This window comes from Eptesicus fuscus, chromosome 2 (genome assembly GCF_027574615.1).
Source record: "Eptesicus fuscus isolate TK198812 chromosome 2, DD_ASM_mEF_20220401, whole genome shotgun sequence".
Classification (NCBI taxonomy): Eukaryota; Metazoa; Chordata; class Mammalia; order Chiroptera; family Vespertilionidae; genus Eptesicus; species Eptesicus fuscus.
This window is the reverse complement of record NC_072474.1, coordinates 72,484,189-72,491,499: the sequence shown is the minus strand read 5'-3', so window position 1 is coordinate 72,491,499 and position 7,311 is coordinate 72,484,189.

Below are 7,311 nucleotides of genomic sequence, written 5' to 3'. Positions count from 1 at the left end.
AAAAAAACACCTATGTGATATTGCTGGTCTCTACATGAAATTTTTCCAACTTTCTGTGCCTTTGTAAATATATCCATGTTTTTATAATTTCCTCTCTCTTCCTTCACTCTAAGGTTTTCAGATGGCACTTTTCACTTCTAGAGTGATTCTGTCATTTTCAATTAACTTCCTCATTCTTCTAGTAAAACATGGACTTTATAATAAAGGCTTCACTGTAGCCTTTTTAACTGTTGGATGCTTTTCTTCATTTTCATCCTGCTTCTGGGTTCTTGAACTGAAATTTCTCTTTGACATTTTACTTTAAAGAGCACTGTCACATCTAGAAGAAAAATCACATCTATAAACCATACCTGAGCATAAGATGATAAAGGTTATATCTGGAAAAGACCCAAATAACCTGGAGAGGTATGTTTTGAACTTTTAGCTTTAGAGGACTGGGAATAATATACACTCCTCAAGTAAGCAATATTTTTTCAAATCTTTCACTTTCCTTTTTTTAAAATATATTTTATTGATTTTTTACAGAGAGGAAGGGAGAGGGATAGAGAGTTAGAAACATTGATGAGAGAGGAGGAACCAAGATGGCGGCATAGTTAAACAACTAATCTGCTGCCTCACACAACAATTTCAAAAACACAACTAAAAGACAAAAACGTCTACCACCCAGAACCACGGGAAAGCTGGCTCAGTGGAAGATTTACAGCTGAGAAGAGAAAGGAGCACAATCGCTGAAAAGCTGAGGTACGGAGGCACGCGAATCGGGCCGGCGGCGGCGGCGGCGGGCGGCTGGGTGCGCGGCTTTTCTTCAACCTGCAGGGAGACAAGCTCCCGATCACTCTGAAATCCAGTTTCTGGGGACACTCGGGGGACCCAGACGCCTACGGGGAGAAGCTGGACTCTCGGCCATCGGGTCGGAAAGTGAAAGTGACTTTTTTGCAGAGGTGCACCCAGCAATCATTGTTTACTGCGCTGGTGCGCAGGGCGCAGGGACTTGGAAACGGGAAAGGCAAAGACGGCTGACGGCAGCCATTGCCGTTGGCCACGCCCCAGCCTAGTGACGCCCTGAGACCCCCCCCCGCCCTGAGGCCCCGCCCCGCACATTCTACAAACCCGCCCAGGCTCCACACAGCGGCTTTTGCATATAAATGGCCTGTTCTGTGGCAGCTTAACCAACTACAGCTCCAGACTGCTCCAAAACCGCCCAAGCAAAGGAGGAGAAAACTAGCCCTTGCTGTAGCTCCTGCTGGGGAACACACAGTACACAAGGGTACACCAAGAGTGTCCACCTCAAGTAACTGGGAGGCTGACCCATTGAACCAATAGGACACCTAGTAGACAAAACTACCCTACCAACCCAGGGAAGCAGAGAATATGAGAAGGCAAGGAAACAGATCACAAACCAAAGAAATGGAGGAGAATAAGCGACTGGACATAGAGTTCAAAACCACGGTTATAAGGTTTTTCAAGAATTTCATGGAAAAGGCTGATAAATTCAATGAGACCCTTGAGGATATGAAAAAGGACCAACTAGAAATTAAACATACACTGACTGAGATAAAAAATATTATACAGAGACCCAAAAGCAGACTAGAGGATTGCAAGAATCAACTCAAAGATTTGGAATACAAAGAGGCCAAGGACACTCCTCCAGAGAAGCATGAAGAGAAGAGAATTCAGAAAGTTGAAGATAGTGTAAGAAGTCTCTGGGACAACTTCAAGCGAACCAACATCAGAATTATGGGGGTACCAGAAGAAGAGAGAGAGCAAGATGCTGAAAACCTATTTGAAGAAATAATGAACGAAAACTTCCCCCACCTGATGAAAGAAATAGACTTACGAGTCCAGGAAGCGCACAGAACCCCAAACAAAAGGGATCCAAAGAGGACCACACCAAGACACATCATAATTAAAATGCCAAGAGCAAAAGACAAAGAGAGAATCTTACGAGCAGCAAGAGAAAAACAGTTAGTTACCTACAAGGGAGCTCCCATACGATTATCAGCTAATTTCTCAACAGAAACCATGCAGGCCAGACGGGATTGGCAAGAAATATTCAAAGTGATGAATAGCAAGAACCTACAACCAAGACTACTCTACCCAGCAAAGTTATCATTCAGAATTGAAGGGCAGATAAAGACCTTCACAGATAAGAAAAAGCTAAAGGAGTTCATCACCACCAAACCAGCATTATATGAAATGCTGAAAGGTATTCTTTAAAAAGAGGAAAAAGAAGAAGAAAGATAAAAATTATGAACAACAAATACATATATATCAACAAGTGAATCTAAAAGTCAAGTGAATTAAAAATCTGAGGAACAGAATAAACTGGTGAACTTAATAGAATCAGAGGCATAGAATGGGAGTGGATTGATAATTCTCAGGGGGAAAGGGGTGTCTGTGTGGGGAGTATGGGAAGAGACTGGACAAAAATCATACACCTATGGATAAGGACAGCGCGGGGGGAGGTAAGGGAAGAGGGGGGGTAGGAACTGGGTGGTGGGGAGATATGTGGGGAAAAAGGAGAAACAATTGTAATCTGAACAATAAAGATTCATTAAAATAAAAAAAATAAAATTTAAAAAAAAAAAAAAAAAAAAAAAAAAAAAAAAAAAAAGAAACATCGATGAGAGGGAAACATAGATCAGCTGCCTCCTGCACAGCCCCTACTGGGGATGTGCCTGCAACCACGGTACATGCCCTTGACCGGAATTTAACCGGGGACCCTTTATTCTGCAGGGCGACACTCTATCCACTGAGCCAAACCGGTCAGGGCAAATCTTTCACTTTCTGGTCTGTGATGTCACTTAATGAACCCCAGTATATCCTTAAGATTAGGCTCAAACTACTTGTCTTCTTGGAAGCAGTTTCTGAGCTTTCAGATAGAGTTGACAATTTCTTGCATTATCCACTTGACTTTCTCTCTAGGATCTATGTTGCATATGTTTGTTTACATAAAGTATCTTGCTTTTTAGTCTATAAGTTTCCTAATGACAAATAGAGTGATTTATGTTAACTAACAAACAGAAGCTCAATGAATGTGTATTGAAGAGATGAATATTATTTTTAACAATTCCTGAAATTACATGATGTTCTGTGAATTCTATGGGATTAACTTAAATAATATGGAAGGCATCGTGTTATATGCTGAAGGTCAAATAAGGATGAATAAGAAATAGGACTCACCCATCTAAAAGCTAAATATATGAAAAGGAGATAAGGTGGTTAACAATGCTGTTGTTGTATTAGTTCAGGTAGGGTAGTTAGGATATGCTCTAGAAACTAGTAAATCTTCAAATTTCAATGGCTCACCACATTAGGATTTTACTTCTCATTCATCCAAGTCTGAGCTGGGTCTAGCAACTTCACTGGGTGACTCCTCTTCCAGCCATGACCCAAGGATCTGAGCTTCGTTCATCATGTGTTTCAGCCCACTGAGTCCTTGCCTACACAAATGGATGAAAGAGAGGAGAGAAAGCATGGAATAGCACAAAAATCCTTTTCAGGACATGGTTTGGAAGAGACATTTGTCACTTCTTGTCACATTCATTTGGCCAAAACTCATCTTGTTACTCTGTCTAGCTATAGGAAGCTCAGAAATGCCTTCCTGTACTCATAAGCGTAATGTGTTATCTCCAGCCCAGTTGCCACGTATAGGTATTAAGTCAATTTGCACAGGCAACTTAAAAAAAGAATAGTTAACTTGTACAGTTCTTCAATTTTCATTCTTATCACTACACTCCAAAATGTTTTCTTCATGTATCATTAAGCTACAAGTATAAAAAGTTCTCTCCAGGCAAGAAAGCATATCATCATAATGACATGCACAATAATCTCTGCTGAGTTCTTATTTCATTCACCTTCTGATAAATTGTTTGTAAATATTGTATTAATGACTGTTGACAGCAGCATGATACATCTGTTAAAAATTAATTTAACAAGAGATATACTTTAGAGTTTACCTTGTCATTATGTTATCTTTTAGAAAACAGCAAAAAATTCATTTTTTTAAAGACTCAATATTTTATTACTTTAATGAGGTTTATTGAAATAACTCTTTATGCTGTTATTCCTATAGAACAGACCTGTGTGCTGTGTCCGTATGAGACACGCACACACAAACATGCAAATGGACTCATGCCTATACAAAAATAAACAGTGATCTTAGCACACACCTAATTTTTTAATTTGTATCTTTGAAATATTGAAATAATTTTAAGTCACATATCCTTAAATTCTAATTTCATACTTGAAAATAAATTTGATATTTAATTTAAAATTTGATAATCCTTCTGTGTAGAGAATGTATTTTCAACATTCAACATTCTGTGCCTCAAAAAATTAATAGTTTTTTGTTCCAAATATAAATGTCAGAAGTACTACAATGAAAACAACAGAATAAAAGCACATAAGATTTTGTGTCCATAGTTTTGCAATTGAAGAACTTGCTTGCAAGTGGCTAGGATCAGTCAATAACTCAAGAGTTGAGTGAATAACAAGAATTATAAATAAAACTATGTAGATTTGGATTCAGACATACTTCAATTCAAATTTTGGTTCTGTTGCTTAATTTCTGTATGACAAAATAGAAATTACTTAATTTTTTTAACTTTCAGTGTTTTAAGTTATAAAATATAGATAATAATACATGAATTTTAGAGTTGCTGTGATAATTAAGTAAAATAATAAATGTAAAGTAGCTAATACATGACCCAATAAAATGTTACTTATTAGTCTCTTTGATAATAATAATAACTTTTACTAATGTAAGGACTTAGCAAATTATCTTCAAACTAAAGCAGTATAGGAAGGTTTGCTTGTATTTTTTTTTCCCCTTCGCATACTGTTATTAGTAGGTTGAGTTTTGGTAAGTAGGTTTCTTATTAATATAATTTTTTGCATTTGACAAGTATAGTAAAGTATGCCATCCGAACACAGGTGATTGTTATAATTGAATACATCAAAGGACAGAAAATTAAAAGTGGTGTAAACTTCAGAAATTTCCTAAGTGTTCTTAGAACACTACTGGGAAGAGAGTTTATTTTAGGGCTGTTATCATAGTTAATCATGTAGGTATAACTGAGAAGTTTAGAAAATACCTTTCTACCAATTTTCCATTTTCAGAGCTTCATATTAAGAGAAATGGTTCAATTCTCATCAAATTAGAGGAATGGGATATAAGTACATAAATGAGATATTTTAAAACTATTAAAATACAATGCTATTTATAATACAATTTAAATAGTGTAAAATATATGTGAATACTTCCATGCCTCCAGAAAATATTAGATACAGTTTGCTATATAAGCACATGAATATATTTAACCTGTAAAAATTAATTTGGAATTTTCTAGCTGAAAATAATATATGAAACATGTAACAAAAGATAAAATCCCTCATAAGAAATATCTTGTGAATCATTAACAATAACAAAAAAGTGATGACTTCAATATAAAAAAAAACAATTCACTAAAAAATGCATATTCCAAAAGCCTGAACATTCGACTTCATACTATTTAAAGGAAGGTACATTTATATAAGAAGTTAACTATTTTTAAAAGTAAATTAGTGAAGATTAAAAGAGGAGTGGTGGGAGGAGAACCAAGATGGCAGCAGAGGTAAACGCCTGTACTTGCTGCCTCCCACAACCACATCAAAATTACAACTAAAATACAGAACAACTATCATCCAGAACCGCTGGAAATCTGGCTGAATATAAGTACTATAACTAGAGAAGTAAAGAAGAAAGCATACTGAGACCGGTAGGAGGTGTGGAGGCACGGAACAGGCTGGTCCGACACCCGGGTGTGCTGCATTTTTAATCGGGCGGGAGATTGCCTCTGCAGAGGCCGCCTGGAGGAGCAAGGGGTCCCAGCCCCATACCAGATGCTCAGCCCAGGGTCCCAGAGCTGGGAAAAGGAGTCCCTACAGGCAGTAAGAACTATGGGCTGTAAGACCAATGGGCTGTAAGACCTATGGGCTGTAAAAAACTGCGGATTGGGGCTGCGTGACACACAGGCTGCTGGAGACCAAGCTGCTCCTCTTAAAAGGCAGGCACCGTGAACTGAATTTACAAGCTCCCACGTCCTCTGAGCTGCTGTGCTGGGCAAGACTCTGGGGAACCCAGACACATACAAGGAGAAACTGGATTGTCTGGCATTGGGACAGGAACTCAGGGCGGCTTTCTTTCAGAAGGAGGTGCCCACAGTGGTCATTGTTTCCATGCTGGGACCTCCCTGGTGCAGGGGCTGATTGGCAGCTATTTCTATTTGCTCCATCCTGGTGATTCCCTGAGACCCTACCCCACCCAATTTACAACTCCACCCAAGCTGTGTGCAGTGGCTTTTGCATATGAATGGTCTGTCCTTACTCAGGCTAAAAATCTGTCAGACAAGTTGCAGCTGGGTCAGGGAGCCCCAAACCTATCAATAAAAGGCCCAAGACCCAGCACCAGCACCAGCCTGCCTTGCTTCATAGCTGGGCCTTGTCTGGGCTACATCTGGGCACTTCCAAACCTCATCCAAAGAGAGGAATCTGCAGATCTCTCTGTAGCTCATGATGGATGGCCACAGGCAGTGACTAACTTTGCACCTTCCTGGAGACACAAGAGCCAGTGTACCCAGTGGTCAGTGTGAGACCATACCAGATTACAACTATTCACATCCCTAAGCAACACACTCAAGGGGCAGACTCAGTGAGCACCAAAGCCCCACTGAAGCAAGTACTGATCCATAAGGGTATCTCCATAAGCAGCTCTCCCACTGTAGTCTCAGCTGGTCCCCATAGACAATTGGTCTGGAGGTCAATTCCTCCCAGTGACATCAATAGCAGTCAAGGCTCAACTACAACAAAACTGTGCACACAGCCCAAAAAGGGGTGTACCAAGAGTGTCCACCTTCAGTGATTAGGGAGGCTGAGCCACTGGGCCCTATAGGACATCTACTACACAAGGCTACTTAACAGCTCATGGAGACTTAGCAGCTACCCAATACATAGAAACAAACACAGGGAAGCAGCCGAAATTCAGAGACAAAGAAACATGTCACAAATAAAGGAAATGAAAAAAGAAAACTACTGGATATAGAGTTCAAAACTACACTTATAAGGTTACTCAAGAATATTTTAGAAACCTCCAAGGAACTTAGTGAGACTTTCAAGGATCTTAGTGAGAGTGCCAAAAATAAATAAATAAATAAATAAATAAATAAATAAATGGAAAGGATTTATTTCTTTTTGTTCTTCTGGTTGGGTGTTTTTTGCTTCCTTATATTTCAAATCATTGATTTGATTCTCAGGATCCTCTTGTCTACTATT